The sequence below is a fragment of the Natator depressus genome, chromosome 3, assembly GCF_965152275.1.
Source record: "Natator depressus isolate rNatDep1 chromosome 3, rNatDep2.hap1, whole genome shotgun sequence".
NCBI lineage: Eukaryota > Metazoa > Chordata > Testudines > Cheloniidae > Natator > Natator depressus.
In genome coordinates this window covers 166,529,261-166,545,493 of record NC_134236.1, presented here as the reverse complement: position 1 = coordinate 166,545,493, position 16,233 = coordinate 166,529,261, and positions in this window count along the sequence as shown.

The window sequence follows — 16,233 nt, the reverse complement described above, 5'->3', positions numbered from 1 at the left end:
CCAGATGCATGATCGGATGAGGGACCAAAAATAGGTCCCAAAGCCACAGAGCACCCACTCCGTCCAGCTTCCTACTCCTGGTATGACAGATGGCCAGTTTGGCCAGTGCCAGGAGGAGGCTGATGAGGGGCTCTCCCAACTTTGTGGGGCCACAGATGGGGTGTGCATGAATTTGGAGGTGCAGGGGAAAGTGCAGCCAGAACGACAGTAAGAGATCCTGGAGGAGCCAGAAGAGGGGCTGCAACCTGACACACTCTACACGGATACCCTGCACCACATCTATTTTGGCACAGAAGAGACAGGTGTCGGGGGAATTCGTGAACCATGCCAGGTACACATCTGTGCTCACAGCTCCATGGAGGAGCCACCAACTAACATCTCCAGCAGGCTGTGGAACCAGAATGGAATACAGACTGGCTCACCTGGGTTCCTTGCCTGCTGCAGGTCCTCCCACTTAGTGTCAGAGTGGGATACAAGGGCGAGGAAGTGGCTGGCATGAAGCAAGAGTGTGTACAAATGTTTTCTAGGACTGGTATAGAGGCGGACCGGCTTGGTGTCATTCAGCCAACTCAAGTGGCATGTTGGGAGCAGCCAGGAAGACTAGTAAGGCCTGATGATGAATTCCAGAGGGTCAGGGGTGAGCTGGGAGCACCCTCCCATATGACCCGCTTGAGAAAAGCAAGAGAACCAGGCGGCAAGGATGCCCTCACCTCTTGGAGCTCACGACGGGCGATGCTGCCTAGTGTGCTGGCTTTGTGGATCTCAGCCTAAGGCACCTATCTCTCCCCATTCATTGTATAGGAGCATAGGCACCTAACTCAGGATTTGCAGATCACAGGTTTGTTCCTGTGATTTTCTAGGTGCCTCAAAACTCAGTGTGGCAATGCCTAAGTCTCTTCATGGATCTGGGCCATTGTACTATGCACCGTAAACACACTACCCTAGCCCCAAAGGCCTGACAACTGAAAAAGAAAATAGGAAATAATCCCAAACAAAGAAGGAATGGAAGGGATACAGCAGACAAACAAAAGTCTTATTGGCTGACTCGCGTGGCTGGGTTCTTCCACATTCGCAGAGCCCTACTGAAGTTAATACAGTTGCAAGGATCACAGGCACAAACAACCAGGGTGATGGCAGGCACCAAGCATGCTAGTTATCTCTCTGTTTTATGCACCCTTGGCTGTAGCAGGCCCTAATTGCTTTTAGGAAGGTGCCCCAGGGCTCTGAGGATTTAGCCCGCCTCCTTAAAACAGCAGCCACCAATTCCCTATACTTCTTGTGTGTAGCTCTTGATACTGTTCTGCTTACTGCATCTGGTGCCAGTTACATTCTTCTGTAACTTGGGAGCATCACTTAAGAGGCCATCACAAAAATTAAGTCTATGCTAATTCCTGGAGGCTGAAATTTTTATTGTCTTTTTTTTTTTAAGGCTATTTGCTGGAGACCTTCTGTGCATTCCCTCAGGCTGAGCACACTGCCTCAATGGAGCTAAAGAGATGATGATTTTATAAAGTTGTGGTGATCCAATTCACTCCAGTGACCTGACACCTGCATTATGTACCCTGTTTAGTGTCAGAGTGGGATACAAGGGCGAGGAAGTGGCTGGCATGAAGCAAGGGTGTGTACAAATGTTCTCTAAGAGTGGTATAGAGGCGCTTTTCTCAACTTTGTGGTTCAGTAAGCTGCTGTAGCTTAGATGCAATCACTTATCTAAAGAGATGAAGACGCTATTCCAGGGCGTGTTTTCTAGATACCAAGTCTAGAGTTTTGTATCTCTATCTGAACACAATTTTCTGTTTCTAGAGAATATCTGAACCAATCACCACACATTGGTGCCTTTCTCTTTTAAATATCAATGTATACCTAGTCCACAGAAATGCCCCGGAGAATACAACTGTGCCCCTAAAATTTGTAATCAGTTAAGAGGTTCATTCTGGAGATAACTAAATTAGCCTTTTTATTTAAGCTTTTTCTAATAGCCACACGAACACAACAGCTCCTCTACATAACTACACAGGCAAGTTAAGGAGTTTGTTCCACTAACGATAACCATCCCCACCAACATGCTTGCCAGGAAGCATCCACACATTAGACGGGGGCCAAGTTTTTCAAAAATAGCAGCCTGAAGCTCAGCTCCTTAGTCCATGCTTAGGTGTCTGAATAAGATGAACCATATTTTCAAGAGGGTGTTGAGTATGTAGGGCATTAATACCCTCTGGACATTACAGCAGCAGAGCTACGGTGCTGCTGCTGCAGTATCGTATCGAAGAGACTCGCTACAGTGACAGAGGGGGTTTTTCCATTGCTGTAGTTTTAATCCACCCCCTTCATAGGTGGTAATGAGGTTGACGAACTGGGGAACTGGGCTTATTTAGTCTTCAGAAGAGAAGAGTGAGGGGGGGATTTGATAGCGGCCTTCAACTACCTGAAGGGGGGCTCCAAAGAGGATGGAGCTCGGCTGTTCTCAGTGGTGGCAGATGACAGAACAAGGAGCAATGGGGAAGGTCTAGGTTGGATATTAGGAAAAATTATTTCACTAGGAGGGTGGTGAAGCACTGGAATGGGTTACCTAGGGAGGTGGTGGAATCTCCATCCTAGGAGGTTTTTAAGGCCCAGCTTGACAAAGCCCTGGCTGGGATGATTTACTTGGGGTTGGTCCTGCTTTGAGCAGGGGGTTGGATTTGATGATCTCCTGAGGTCTCTTCCAGCCCTAATCTTCTATGATTCTGTGACGAAGAATTCTTCTGTCGATTTAAACTGGGGTCTAAGACTGGGGTTTAACTATGTCAGCTTAACTACGAGTCTCCAGGGTGTTTGTTTTTCATACCACTGAGTGACGTAGCTGGGTCAGCCTAAGTTTTAGGTGGAGACCGGGCCTAGAAGCTCTCATTTAAGTAAGGGGTAGAGTCCTGCATGAATATTGTATGTTCTATCCTGATGTAGTGGCAAACCTGGAACAAGAAAGTCTTTTGATTACCTCAACCAAGGAAAGAATGCTGGGGGCACAGATAGATAGATCTGTGTTCAGGGTGTGCTATGCGTGACTTTTCTGGATAGAGTTACTCTTAGGGCCAGGGATCAATAAGCGGAGACAGGCGCCACCCTGCCGCCCAGGCTTAGGTTCCTATCTCAGTGAAAGGGTTGAGACTTAGGACACCCCCCCCCCCACCCCGTCACCACCATCTCCCATTGGCTTGTTTAGATCGCTCCCTGGCTATGATATGAGCTTTTTGCATTCTCAGGTACCTATCGCTCCCTATGTATTATATAGGGAGCCAAGGTTTTATGGCTAAATCAGGTTTTATGGATCACAGTGTTGTTCCTGTGAATTTCTAGGTGCCTAAAAGTTAGGCACTGCATCACAATGCCTAAGTCCCTTTGCTGTCTTGGGCCTCAGAGCCTTTCGCTATGTTTATTCCATGGCCACTATACCGACATAGCTATGTTGGCACAGCCTCCTAGGGTATATGCAGCCTATGCAGAGAGAAGGAGTTTCTGTCAGTGTAGGAATACCACCTCCTTGAACAACCTTAGCTATGCACTTTTCCATTGACATAGCTGTGTGTACACTGCAGGTTAGGTTGGCATAGCTACGTCTATCAGTGGTGTAGTTTTTTCATAACCATCTGTGTAACTGTCTGTAGATCAAAGAATCGATCGAGGGCAAGCACTAACACCTTCCAGGATACCACCTGCCATGTCAGCTCTACCCATCCTCCCTGTACAGCTTAAAGTATTGACACCCTGAGTTCTCTCCCATATAGACAGACATAATTCAGGAGTGGAGGAATGGGGGCACAATGGGGAACATAAACTCTGGAAACTCAAGGGTAAAAGTAGAATTAAGCAGGCCAAAAAACAATTTGAAGAGCAACTAGCAAAAGACACAAAAAATAACAACAACAAGAAAAAGTTAAGTACACCAGAAGCAAGAAGCCCCCACAAACAATCAGTGGGGCCACTGGACAATCAAGGTGCTAAAGGAGCACTCAAGGAAGACAAGGCTATTGCAGAAAAGTTAAATGAATTCTTTGCATTGGTCTTCACTGCAGAGGAGATGAGGGGGATTCCCACACCTGACACATTCTTTTTAGGTGACAAATCATAGAATTATAGAATATCAGGGTTGGAAGGGACCTCAGGAGGTCATCTAGTCCAACCCCCTGCTCAAAGCAGGACCAATCCCCAACTAAATTATCCCAGCCAGGGCTTTGTCAAGCCTGACCTTAAAAACCTCAAAGGAAGGAGATTCTAGCACCTCCCTAGGTAACACATTCCAGTGCTTCACCACCCACCAAGTGACAAAGTTTTTCCTAATATCCAACCTAAACCTCCCCCACTGCAACTTGAGACCATTACTCCTTGTTCTGTCATCTGCTACCCCTGAGAACAGTCTAGATCCATCCTCTTTGGAACCCCTTTTTAGGTAGTTGAAAGCAGCTATCAAATCCCCCCTCATTCTTCTCTTCTGCAGACTAAATAATCCCAGTTCCCTCAGCCTCTCCTCATAAGTCATGTGTTCCAATCCCCTAATCATTTTTGTTGCCCTCCAGTGGATGCTTTCCAATTTTTCCACATCCTTCTTGTAGTGTGGGGCCCAAAACTGGACACCGTACTCCAGATGAGGCCTCACCAATGTCGAATAGAGGGGAATGATCCCGTCCCTCGATCTGCTGGCAATGCTCCTACTTACACAGCCCAAAATGCCGTTAGCCTTCTTGGCAATAAGGGCACACTGTTGACTCATATCCAGCTTCTTGTCCACTGTAACCCCTAGTTTTCTGCAGAACTGTTGCCTAGCCATTCAGTCCCTAGTCTGTAGCACTGCATGGGATTCTTCTATCCTAAGTGCAGGACTCTGCACTTGTCTTTGTTGAACCTCATCAGATTTCTTTTGGACCAATCCTCTAATTTGTCTAGGTCCCTCTATATCTTATCCCTACCCTCCAGCATATCTACCACTCCTCCCAGTTTAGTGTCATCTGCAAACTTGCTGAGGGTGCAATCCACACCATCCTCCAGATCATTCATGAAGATATTGAATAAAACCGGCCCCAGAACTGATCCTTGGGGCACTCCGCTTGATACCGGTTGCCAACTAGACATGGAGCCATTGATCACTACCCAACAAATCCGAGGAACTGTCCCAGATTGAGGTGTCAATAGAGGGAGTTTTAGAATGAATCAATTAACTGAACATTAATAAGTCACCAGGACCAGATGGTATTCACCCAAGAGTTCTGAGGGAACTCAAATATGAAACTGCAGAACTACTAACTGTAGCATGTAACCTATCATTTAAATCAGCCTCTGTACCAGGTGACTGGAGGATAGTTAATTCAATATTGATTTATAAAAAAGGCTCCAGAGCCAATCCTGGCAATTACAGGCTGTTAAGCCTAACTTCAGTACTAGGCAAATTGGTTGAAACTATAGTAAAGAACAGAATTATCAGACACATAGATGAACACGTAGGGGGAGAGTCAATGTGGCTTTTGTAAAAGAGAAAACATGCCTCACCAATCTATTAGAATTCTTTGAGGGTGTCAAAAAGCACACGGACAAGGTAACCCAGTGGATATTTAAAAAAAAAAGGCAAAAAAGCTAACAGACTGTCAGGAACCATTAGGAAAGGTTCATAATGCTACTCTATAAATCCATGATATGCCCACACCTTAAATACTAATTTGCAGTTCTGGTCACCCCGGGTCAAAAAAAGATATATTGGAATTGAAAAAAGTACAAAGAAGGGCAACAAAAATGATTAGGGGTATGGAACAATTCCCATACAAGGAGAGACTAAAAAGTCTGGGACAGTTCAACTTAGAAAAGAGACAACTAAGGGGAGGGGGTTGATAGAGGGCTATTAAATTATGAATGGTGTCGAGAAAGTGAACAAGGAAGTGTTATTTACCCCTTCACATAATATAAGTATACCCAAGGAAATTAATAGGCAGCAGGTTTAAATAAAACATAGGAAGTACTTCTTCACACAATGCACAGTCAATCTGTAGAACTGGTTGTCAGGGGGATGTTGTGAAGACCAAAAGTATAACTGGGTTCAAAAAAGAACTAGATAAGTTCATAGAGGATAGGTCCATCAATGGCTATTAGCCAAGATGGTCAAGGAAGCAACTCCATGTTCTTGGTGTCTCTAAACCTATGACTGCCAGAAGCTGGGACTGGATGACAGGAAATGTATCACTCAATAAATTGACCTGTTCTGTTTATATACTCTGAAGCACCAGGCATTGGCCACCTTTGGAAGACAGGATACTGAGCTAGGTGGACCATTGGTCTGACCCAGTATGGCAGTTCTTATGTTCTTATGAAACTGTTATACGGGAAAGAGAATGGAAGGGGGGAGTCACAGAGAGCTCCTGCCATGGGGTAAGGGGGAGACACACAGAGTCCCTGGCATAACAGAAATGGTGGGGTAGTTACAAGGAGTCCCTGAACTAGAGGGGGATGGGAAGGTGGCACACATGAAGATTATGGGGAGAATGGAAGGATGCAAGGAGACCCTACTGTGTGCAATGAGCTCAGCCACCAGAAGCAATGGAGAGTGCCACCCTTTAGTTTTAAACCCACACCATCATTGTTTTAGTAAGTGCTCAGGGAAGGAGCAATTGTAACAACAGTCCATAAGGCCCTCACCTGAGGACCCTGGTGCATAGCTCTCAGACTTAAAGTCCATAAAACAAAGACTCTGAGTCAGGTCAGGCTAGTCTCCAGGAACCTGAGCACAGATACCTGTATATCTTCTACCTCCCTCCTCATTGATCAGCTGTTAGCTTCCTGTTCGTGTTTAAATATCCTAGCCCTAGGGAAAGACAGGAGCCTCTTTATTTATCCCAGGCTGTCTTGGTTCTAGGCTTTAGCCCATCCTTTAAAGGGGTAGTACACTCTTTTACAGCCCATCTCTCCTACAGACAGCAGGGTGGATCAAGCCCATACATAGGCAGACCATTTGTCTGTTTTTAAGCTGGACAATCCTGATTTTGGAAAAGTTTGTCCCTGTCTGTTACCTGATGTGGTTTTGTCTGGTATCTTCCTGGAGAATGGCATTTTGCAGAATGCACCACCCAACCGCCACTGGTCAAGCAGGCGGGAGTGGTCACATGCCATTCCGGAAGTGCCAGAATGTCCAGACGCATCAGTGGCCTGCCTACCCATATACAGAAAAGTGATTACACAACCCTGGAGCACAAACACTAAATATATAGCCGCAAACTTTTCAACATTTCAACCAAAACTTCTTTGTTTTGGTTTTCACCAAGAAGGTTGGTGGAGATTGGACATCTAACATAGTGAATGCCAGAGAAAATGTGGTAGGATCAGAGTCTAAAATATGGAAAGAAAAAGTCAAATTACTTAGACAAGTTAGATGTCTTCAAATCACCAGGGCCTGACGAAATGCATCCTAGAATACTCAAGGAGCTGACTGAGGAGATATCTGAACCATTAGCAATTATCTTTGAAAAGTCATGGAAGACGGGAGACATTCCAGAAAACTGGAAAAGGGCACATATAGTCCCCATCTATAAAAAGGGAAAGAAGGACAACCCGGGGAATTACAGAGCAGTCAGCTTAACTTCTGTACCTGGAAAGATCATGGAGCAAATAATTAAGCAATCAATTTGCAAACACCTAGAAGATAATAAGGTGATAAATAACAGTCAGTTTGGATTTGTCAAGAACAAATCATGTCAAACCAACCTGATAGCTTTCTTTGACCAGGTAACAAGCTTTGTGAATAGGGAGGAAGTGGTAGATGTGCTATATCTTGACTTTAGTAAGGCTTTTGATACTGTCTCACATGACCTTCTCATAAACAAACTAGGGAAATACAACCTAGATGGAGCTACTATAAGATGGGTGCATAACTGGTTGGAAAATCATTCCCAGAGAGTAGTTATCAGTGGTTCACAGTCATGCTGGAAAGGCATAACGAGGGGGGTCCCACAGAGGTCTGGTTCTGTTCAATATCTTCATCAATGATTTAGATAATGGCACACAGAGTACACTTATAAAGTTTGCTGATGATACCAAGCTGGGAGGGGTTGCAAGTGCTTTGGGGGATAGGATTAAAATTCAAAATGATCTGGACAAACTGGAGAAATGGTCCGAAGTAAATAAGATTAAATTCAATAAGGACAAATGCGAAGTACTCCACTTAGGAAGGAACAAGCAGTTGCACACATACAAAATGGGAAATGACTGCCTAGGAAGGAGCACTGCGGAAAGGGATCTGGGAGTCATAGTGGATCACAAGCTAAATATGAGTCAATAATGTAACACTGCTGCAAAAAAAGCGAACATCATTCTGGGATGTATTAGCAGGAGTATTATAAGCAAGACACGAGAAGTAATTCTTCCGCTCTACTCCGCACTGATTAGGCCTCAACTGGAGTATTGTGTCCAGTTCTGGGCGCCACATTACAGGAGAGATGTGGACAAATTGGAGAAAGTCCAGAGAAGAGCAACGAAAATGATTAAAGGTCTAGAAAACATGAGCCTATGAGGGAAGATTGAAAAAAATGGGTTTGTTTAGTCTGGAGAAGAGAAGACTAAGAGGGGACATGATAACAGTTTTCAAGTACATAAAAGGTTGTTACAGGGAGGAGGGAGAAAAATTGTTCTTCTTAACCTCTGAGGATAGGACAAGAAGCAATGGGCTCAAATTGCAGCAAGGATTGTTGCGGTTCAAATACAAGACAGAACAAGGCTTTAAGCAAGCAAGCAGGCTGGTCTGCCGACGGGCTGGTCCACCTGTCAGCTTTCCACCCTCTCTTTTATTTCTCTCCCTCCTCCTGCACATTACATACTCCAACAGATAAAAGGAATACACTGGCTTTGTTTAATATTCTTATTACCAATTTCTATCTACCGCATTCCTTGCTCTCGGGCCTTGAGCCCAGTCCTGGGAGGCTTCCCACGGTTCATGTCATCTGGGCGAGATTCCAAGGTTCATGCCCTTGAGAGGAGCCGTGTGTGCACTGCTCCTACACAACACTCCGGGTGTGCCCTGAATGTTGCCAAGTGCATGAACCCTGCATGAATGCTACAAAGGATGGTTTAGGTTGGACATTAGGAAAAGCTTCCTAACTGTCAGAGTGGTTAAGCACTGGAATAAATTGCCTAGGGAGGTGGTGGAATCTCCATCATTGAGGATTTTTAAGAGCAGGTTGGACAAACACCTGTCAGGGATGGTCTACATAATACTCAGTCCTGCCTTGAGTGTAGGGGACTGGACTAGATGACCTCTCGAGGTCCCTTCCAGTTCTATGATTCTATTATTCTATCAACATACATCTGTAGGGAAAATCAATAAATTAGAAGATTCTGGCCTCTGAGACACAAGAAAAAGGCAAGTCTGAAAAACTTTGGCCCAGCTTTGCTATTAACCTTGTAGGAAGCTCCCAGGAATCTATACAAAATTTCACCTATAATGAAGATATTTCAAGATTGGAATAATGTAATCAAATAATATAGACTGTGTAAGGACTTTGGCAACAGCTTTCTATATCACCTGCAATATTTTAACAGCACAGGCCAAAAGAGCCAATATGAATGAATAGCAATAATCAATCTTAGAAATAACAAAAAGCAGTAATCAACATCAGCCTGGTCTTCTTGTTGAGCAAGTCTCAATCTTGTTACAATATTAAGATGATAAAAGGAAGCCCATTTTATGAATGAGTTTGTGCAAACGTTGTCATGGGTTTCTACCCCCACCCATCCCCAACTTCCTTAATTTGATTGATTGCCAATTCCTATTTAGTGGCCCAGTTGCGTAGCAATCCTGCTTGGTAAATCAACTTCTTTAGCAGCCCCATTCTCCTCCACACAGGCACCTTCTGAAAACTGCAATAGATGATAACTCACTAGTAATTTCTATAATGATGTGCCAGTAGTATTGAGATACGTGTCTTCTTGCTGGAAGCACTTGGACAGCTTGTCAGTGTCTGTTATGTTACCATGTCACATCACATTCTATGTGACACAGCCTCCAGGGCTGCATATCTGGAGGTTCATGAGCCCCTCTCAAGTGGTCATTACAGGGTATTTGGAGCAATAATATTTTTTGTCACTTCTGAGGTAGAAAAAGTAGGTTTAGATTTAAAAACAAGAAAACTGAAGTCAGAGACTTTGCTGTTGGTCAGTATGGTCAGCGTACATCAACAAGGACAAAGAATATACTTGCGGTCCCTCATGACAGACTAACACAAGAATCCAGCAATCAAACACAATTGTAATCTGGCATGGTAACTGTCTCATTTGTATTAGTCTTTCCCGCCCTTCGCCTTTTGATCTTCTTATGAAAGTCCTTTTGATGAACCTGAAGTAGCATCCTCAATCTGCAGATCTTTGCGTTTCCCACCACTATGGTCACCCTTGCATCCTACAACTTTGTGGTTGATGAGGAAAGAGGAAAATTGTTCAATAGGAGAGAAATAGATTTTCCAATCAACAGAAAATTAATAAATAAATACTAATGTGGAAGCAGGGAGCAGATTCTCCTCTCACAACAGTAGGAATCTGAAGAAACTCCATTAATGTCAGTGATATTACATCTCTATAAAACTGATGTAAGTGAGAGGAGAATCAGGCCAAATCAATTCTTCAAAGTAAGCAATACTGTTTGTATGACAGTGGCTTAGTAGAACAGTAATAGAATCCACCTTCCTATGGGAAACCATAGGCATTCAGATACCTCAGAATTGAGTGATAAGAAAAAGAAAGAAAGAAAGATGACATCGTTGGTTTTTTATTTTGATATATCTGGGCCAAATCCAGAAGACTTTTCTTAGTTGTTTCTCAGTCCTTACTCAGACTAAATTCCGACTGAAACCAAAGGGAGAGGTTTGTATCACTAAGGCTTAAATGAAAACTGTAAAGATTCTGAGTTCTGGTTCATATCGATAATAATAGTTTGTACTGCTATAGCACCCATCAGACAAGGACTTCAAATTATATTATATATTGAAATTAACCTTCATGACACCTTTGGTAAAACCAAATATTATTACACCCTTTTAAAGATGGGCAAACTGAGGCACGTGCAGGTTAAGGGACTTGTCCCAGGCCACACAATGCCTCAGGCAGTGACAGAGTCCAGAATGGAACCTAGAAGATAAGACTTCCAAATCCCAGCTCTGTCCATTAGATAACACTTCCCCTCAGATATAAAGACTGATTTTTCTGGTCTGCACTACCTTTAATGCACCTATTACTGGCCAAGCCATGAGTAGCACAAGCTTCCAGCCAAATAATAGGTTCCAATATGGCAGATGCTAATGAAAAGTGGATATGACAGAAGTGAGCGACCTCACCGACCGTGGCGGTGGAAAGACAGTAATGGATACTCCACGTGCACTTTTCTGAGGGTTTCTGTTCCAGAACCTCCATCACTAAAAGAAAAATGTGCTTTTCAACAATTTGTTTTATAGAAGACACTTTTCTTAAATGAATGTATAACATGATTTTCACCACTTCCTTCCACATCTCCTCTTTTCCCATGGATCAGAACAACAGGAACCAGATGCTAAGCCAGAAAGGACATTGTTCCATCTGCAACATCTGGCTCTTTGGCAGCCCATATGGGAAGCTTCAAAGTTGCATCTCTGCCTCTCACGTGGTTAGGCTGCTGGTTGGCTGCTTTATCTTCTTGGATGTAATTTTCCTTTGATTCACCTATAACTCTGAGGAACTGATGCATTTGTATCCATTTTGAATAAGGTTCTATACAAATGCTTCATTTGATCTCTAGGCAAATCCTTTTATTTCTTCTTATATGTTCTGTGCTTTAATTTGTGCTCTGGCTTTACCGCTGCTCAGATTCAGCCTGGATGATACTTACATGGATACTGCTGGTTTTTTTTCTCTTACCTGAAATTAAATACCCAGGCTCTTTACCATATAAAACAATGAATAAATGTAATGAATAACACTTTCCTGGGTATATTCTACTGGTACAAGGCATTTTTTAGAGGAGGGGCTGCTGTCCCCTATTATTTACACTCTGGAATCACTCATTTCCACTGAACCACAATGCTTCTTCTATTAGATTTTTTCACCACCCCCCCGCCCCGTTTCTTGTACGTATTATATCTAGTAAATAAAACATTAAAGTAACATTGATGTGAACCAGAAAAAGCAAGAAGATTGTGAGTTAAGAATGGCACCTCACCTTTAGCATTGCAGCCCAGCGAGACAACCCTCAGCACAGCTATTTCCGAACCCTTTTGTATGGCTATCCGATTTATTGCACTCAGTGCAGCATGTATGACTACCTGCCTCATGGGCAGGTGGTATATGTGTGTGTGTGTGTGGTGCAAGCAACTCATGGCCCTCAGAGACAGAGCACGGGCTCTTGAGGCCAGGGTAGGTGAACTGGAGGAGCAAAGGGAAACAGAGTGTTACATAAAGGAACTTTTTCAGGACATAGTAAAGTGGTCTCACCTCTAGTCCGACAGCCTCTGGGCTGTTGAGGATAAAAGTCTCAGGGCAGGAGAGCATCAAGTTGGAGCGGAGGGAAACAATCCCGTAGTTGGAACCCACTTTCCAGGTGATGTCATAATATCCTCTCGCATTGAGGATATCCCTCCAGGAGAAGGGACCCCAGTTATTAGGAAGAGACAAGAATTAGTAGTGGGGGGATTAGATTATCAGAAATATAGATAGTTGGGTTTGTGATGACCGGGAGAACTGCATGGTGAACTGCCTACTGCTTGTGAAGGTAGCAGATCTCACGAGACAGCTAGACAGACTTAAGTTCTGGGAAGGAGCTGGGGATCATGGTACATGTAGGTACCAATTGTGATGCTGGTAAACCAGGTGCCAACTCTTGCCAATGCTTTAAGCCTCAGCTGACCACTGACAAATTCATTGCTGAAAAGCAGTCATTTTCACATGTGTTAGTATGGTTAAGATGGGTACTGGACGTATAACAATGTGTTTAGACTTTATGAAATGCTTGTAAGTTGCTGCATGTATTAATTTCACTTATAATATCTTTGTCACATGCTATAAGGTAACAAGTAAATTTTTGTTTTGTAACTGGAAAAACTGGTTATTCTGTAACTGTGGACCCAGTTAGGAGGTATCATCCCCTGTCATCAAGAAGGCCTATCAAAACTAAATGGGCCACTATGGGACATCACAATACAAAGACTTTGTTAATTGCCCCCATACACCCATGAAGAAGCTATGTACAAAAGGGCTTATTCCATCAGCTGGAATTCTGGAAGAAGGAAATGAAAATAGCTAACAAGAAAATTTTTCATCTTTTGCTGTTTGGACTCTCCCAGGGCCAGAGATACAAAACAGAAGCTGAGTCCCCAGGATCAACCTGAGTTATCCCTAAAAGACATTCAGAGCTGACAGATTACTACAAACCATAGACTCTAATTCAGGGGTCTCAAACACGCGGCCCGCGGGGCTATTTCCTGCGGCCCGCCAAGAAGCCCACACACACCCCCGGCCTACCTCCAGGCCAGGGCTGGGCAAACTACAGCCCGCGGACTGCATCCAGGGAAGGGGTTGGAATGGGGGCAGGGAAGGGGTGGGAAGAGGCAGGGCAGGGGTGGGGCCTCATGGAAGGGGTGGAGTGGGGGTGGGGCCAGGGGCGGGGGGCGGGGGGTGTCAGTGATGCTGCCCTTGGGCCAATGCACTAGTCCTCATGTGGCTCTCGTGGTCATTTGAGTTTGAGACCCCTGCTCTAATTCATTTGTAGATAGATATAGATATATGTCTGCCTGGTTTAACTTTATAATAACTCTCTCATTTCTTTTTTCAATCAATAAATCCTTAGATAGTTTACTATAGGATTGGCTACAAGCATTGTCTTTGGTGTGAGATCTAAGGTACAAATTGACCTAGAGTAAGTGACTGGTCTCTTGGGACTGGGAGAAACCTGAATATTTTGTGATCTTTGGGGTATAGCAACCATTTATCATGAAGTCCGGCTTGGTTGGTGGCAAGATAGACTGGAATGCCCAAGGGGACAGTCTGTGACTCCATGGTAAGACTGATATAGTGCTTGAGGAGTTCACACTTGTTACTGGATTGGTGAAATCTAATTACGGAACATACAACCAGTTTGGGGTCTCTGCCCTGCTTCTTGACAGTCTGACCAGAGGTTGGCACTCACTGTCATGAGCCACTCCTGACACCATGACACCAGTGACATAGGGAAAGGTAGGAGAAAGATCCTGGAGGCCAAATGTAGGTGCAAGGTAAGAGATTAAAGTCCAGGAACGTCATGGTAGCTTTCTCTGAAAAGCTTCCAGTTTCATGCACAGGGCCAGTCAGACAGGCAGAACTGCAAGGTCTCAGTGCATGAATGACACGGTGGTGTAGGGAGGAGGATGAAGGAGTATTAGGAACAGGGAAAACCTTTGGGGAAGGAGTAGCCTACGCAGAAGAGATAGGTCCCACATTAACCAAAATAGAAACATACTGCCAGCACATAAAAGAGTTTAGATGACTTTTTTAAACTAAGGGCTGTAGGAAAGCCAACAGGTAAGGAGCAGCACGGTTTGGGCAGAGACATGCCTTAGGGATGAATTTATTAAAAGGGCAACTATACATCCTACTACAGAGGTTAGGAAAGAAGCTGGTAAAGTACAGGAGGAGCTAGTAAGGAACAATCAAATGTAAAAGGGTCCCATTTAAACATACCATATGAAGGCAAGCAGCTAAATATTGACAAAATGTACAAGTGCTAGCATACAAATGCTGGAAGTCTAAATATTAAGTGAACTAGAGTGCCTGGCATTAAATGAGGATATTGATCTTATAGGCATCATGGAATAATAATAATCAATGGTACACGGTAATACCAGGATATAAAATATATAGGAATGACAGAGTAGGTAGTGCTGATGGGGGAGTGGCATTATATGCTAAAAAAATAGAGTCAAATGAGGTAAAAATGAATCAAACTGTACCATAGAATCTTTATGTATAGAGACTCCATGGTTGAATAATAAGAATATAGCACTAGGAATATAATACCAACTGACCAGAATAGTGGCTGTGATTGTGAAATGCTAGGGGAGGTTCAAGAGGCTACAAAGCCAGTAAACACAATAATACTGGGTGATTTCAACTATCCTCATGGGTACATGTCAACTCAGGATAGGATGCAGAGATAAAATTTGTAGACATCATTAATGACAGCTTCTTGGAGTGGCTAGCCCTGGAACTCGCAAGGGGAGAGGCAATTCTTGATTTAGTCCTAAGTGATGCACAGGATCTGGTCCAAGAGGTGTGTAAAGCAGAACCTCTCAGTAATAGTGACCATAATGTAATTAAATTTAGCATTCTTGGAGGAGGGAAGAGGAAATGTCAAAAAACACCACACCAACACAGTTACATTTAATTTTTAAAAGGGCAACTACACAAGAATAAGGATGTTAGCTAGATGGAAATTAAAATGAACAGTCACAAGGGTAAAATGCTTGCAGACTTAAAGCACCATAATAGAGGTTCAGGCTAAATGTATAGCCCGAAACAAAAAGGACAGTTGGAGGACCAAAAAAACGCTGCCACAGCTAAACAGCAAACTAATGGAGGCTGTTAGATGCAAAAAGGCATCCTTTAAAATTTGGAAGTAAATTCTAATGAGGAAAATAGGACAGAACATAAATTCTGACAAGTAAAATGTAAAGGTATACTAAGGAAGGCCAAGAAAGAATTTTGAGAAGGAACTTGCTAAAGACACAAAAACTAACAGTAAATTTTTTTCAAGTGCATCAGAAACAGGAAGCCTGCAAAACAGGCACTGGAGCTACTAGACAACAAAGATGCTAAAGGAGCACTAAGGGAAGACAACTTTTCGGAAAAGTTAATGAATTCTTTGCATTTGTCTTCACTGCAGAGGGTGTGCAGAAGATTCCCACACCTGAGCCATTCTTTTTAAGAACATGAGAACATAAGAACAGACATATAAGGTCAAACCAAAGGTCCATCCAGCTCAGTATCCTCTCTTCTGACAGTGGCAATGCTAAGTGCTTCAGAGGGAATGAACAGAACAGGTAATCATCAAGTGATCCATCCCCTGACATCCACTCACAGCATCTGGCAAACAGAGGCTAGGGACACTTCAGAGCATGGTTTTGCATCCCTGCCCATCCTGGCTAGTAGCCATTGATGTACCTATCCTCCATTAATTTATCTAGTTCTTTTTTGAACCCTGTTGTAGTCTTGGCCTTCACAACATCCTCT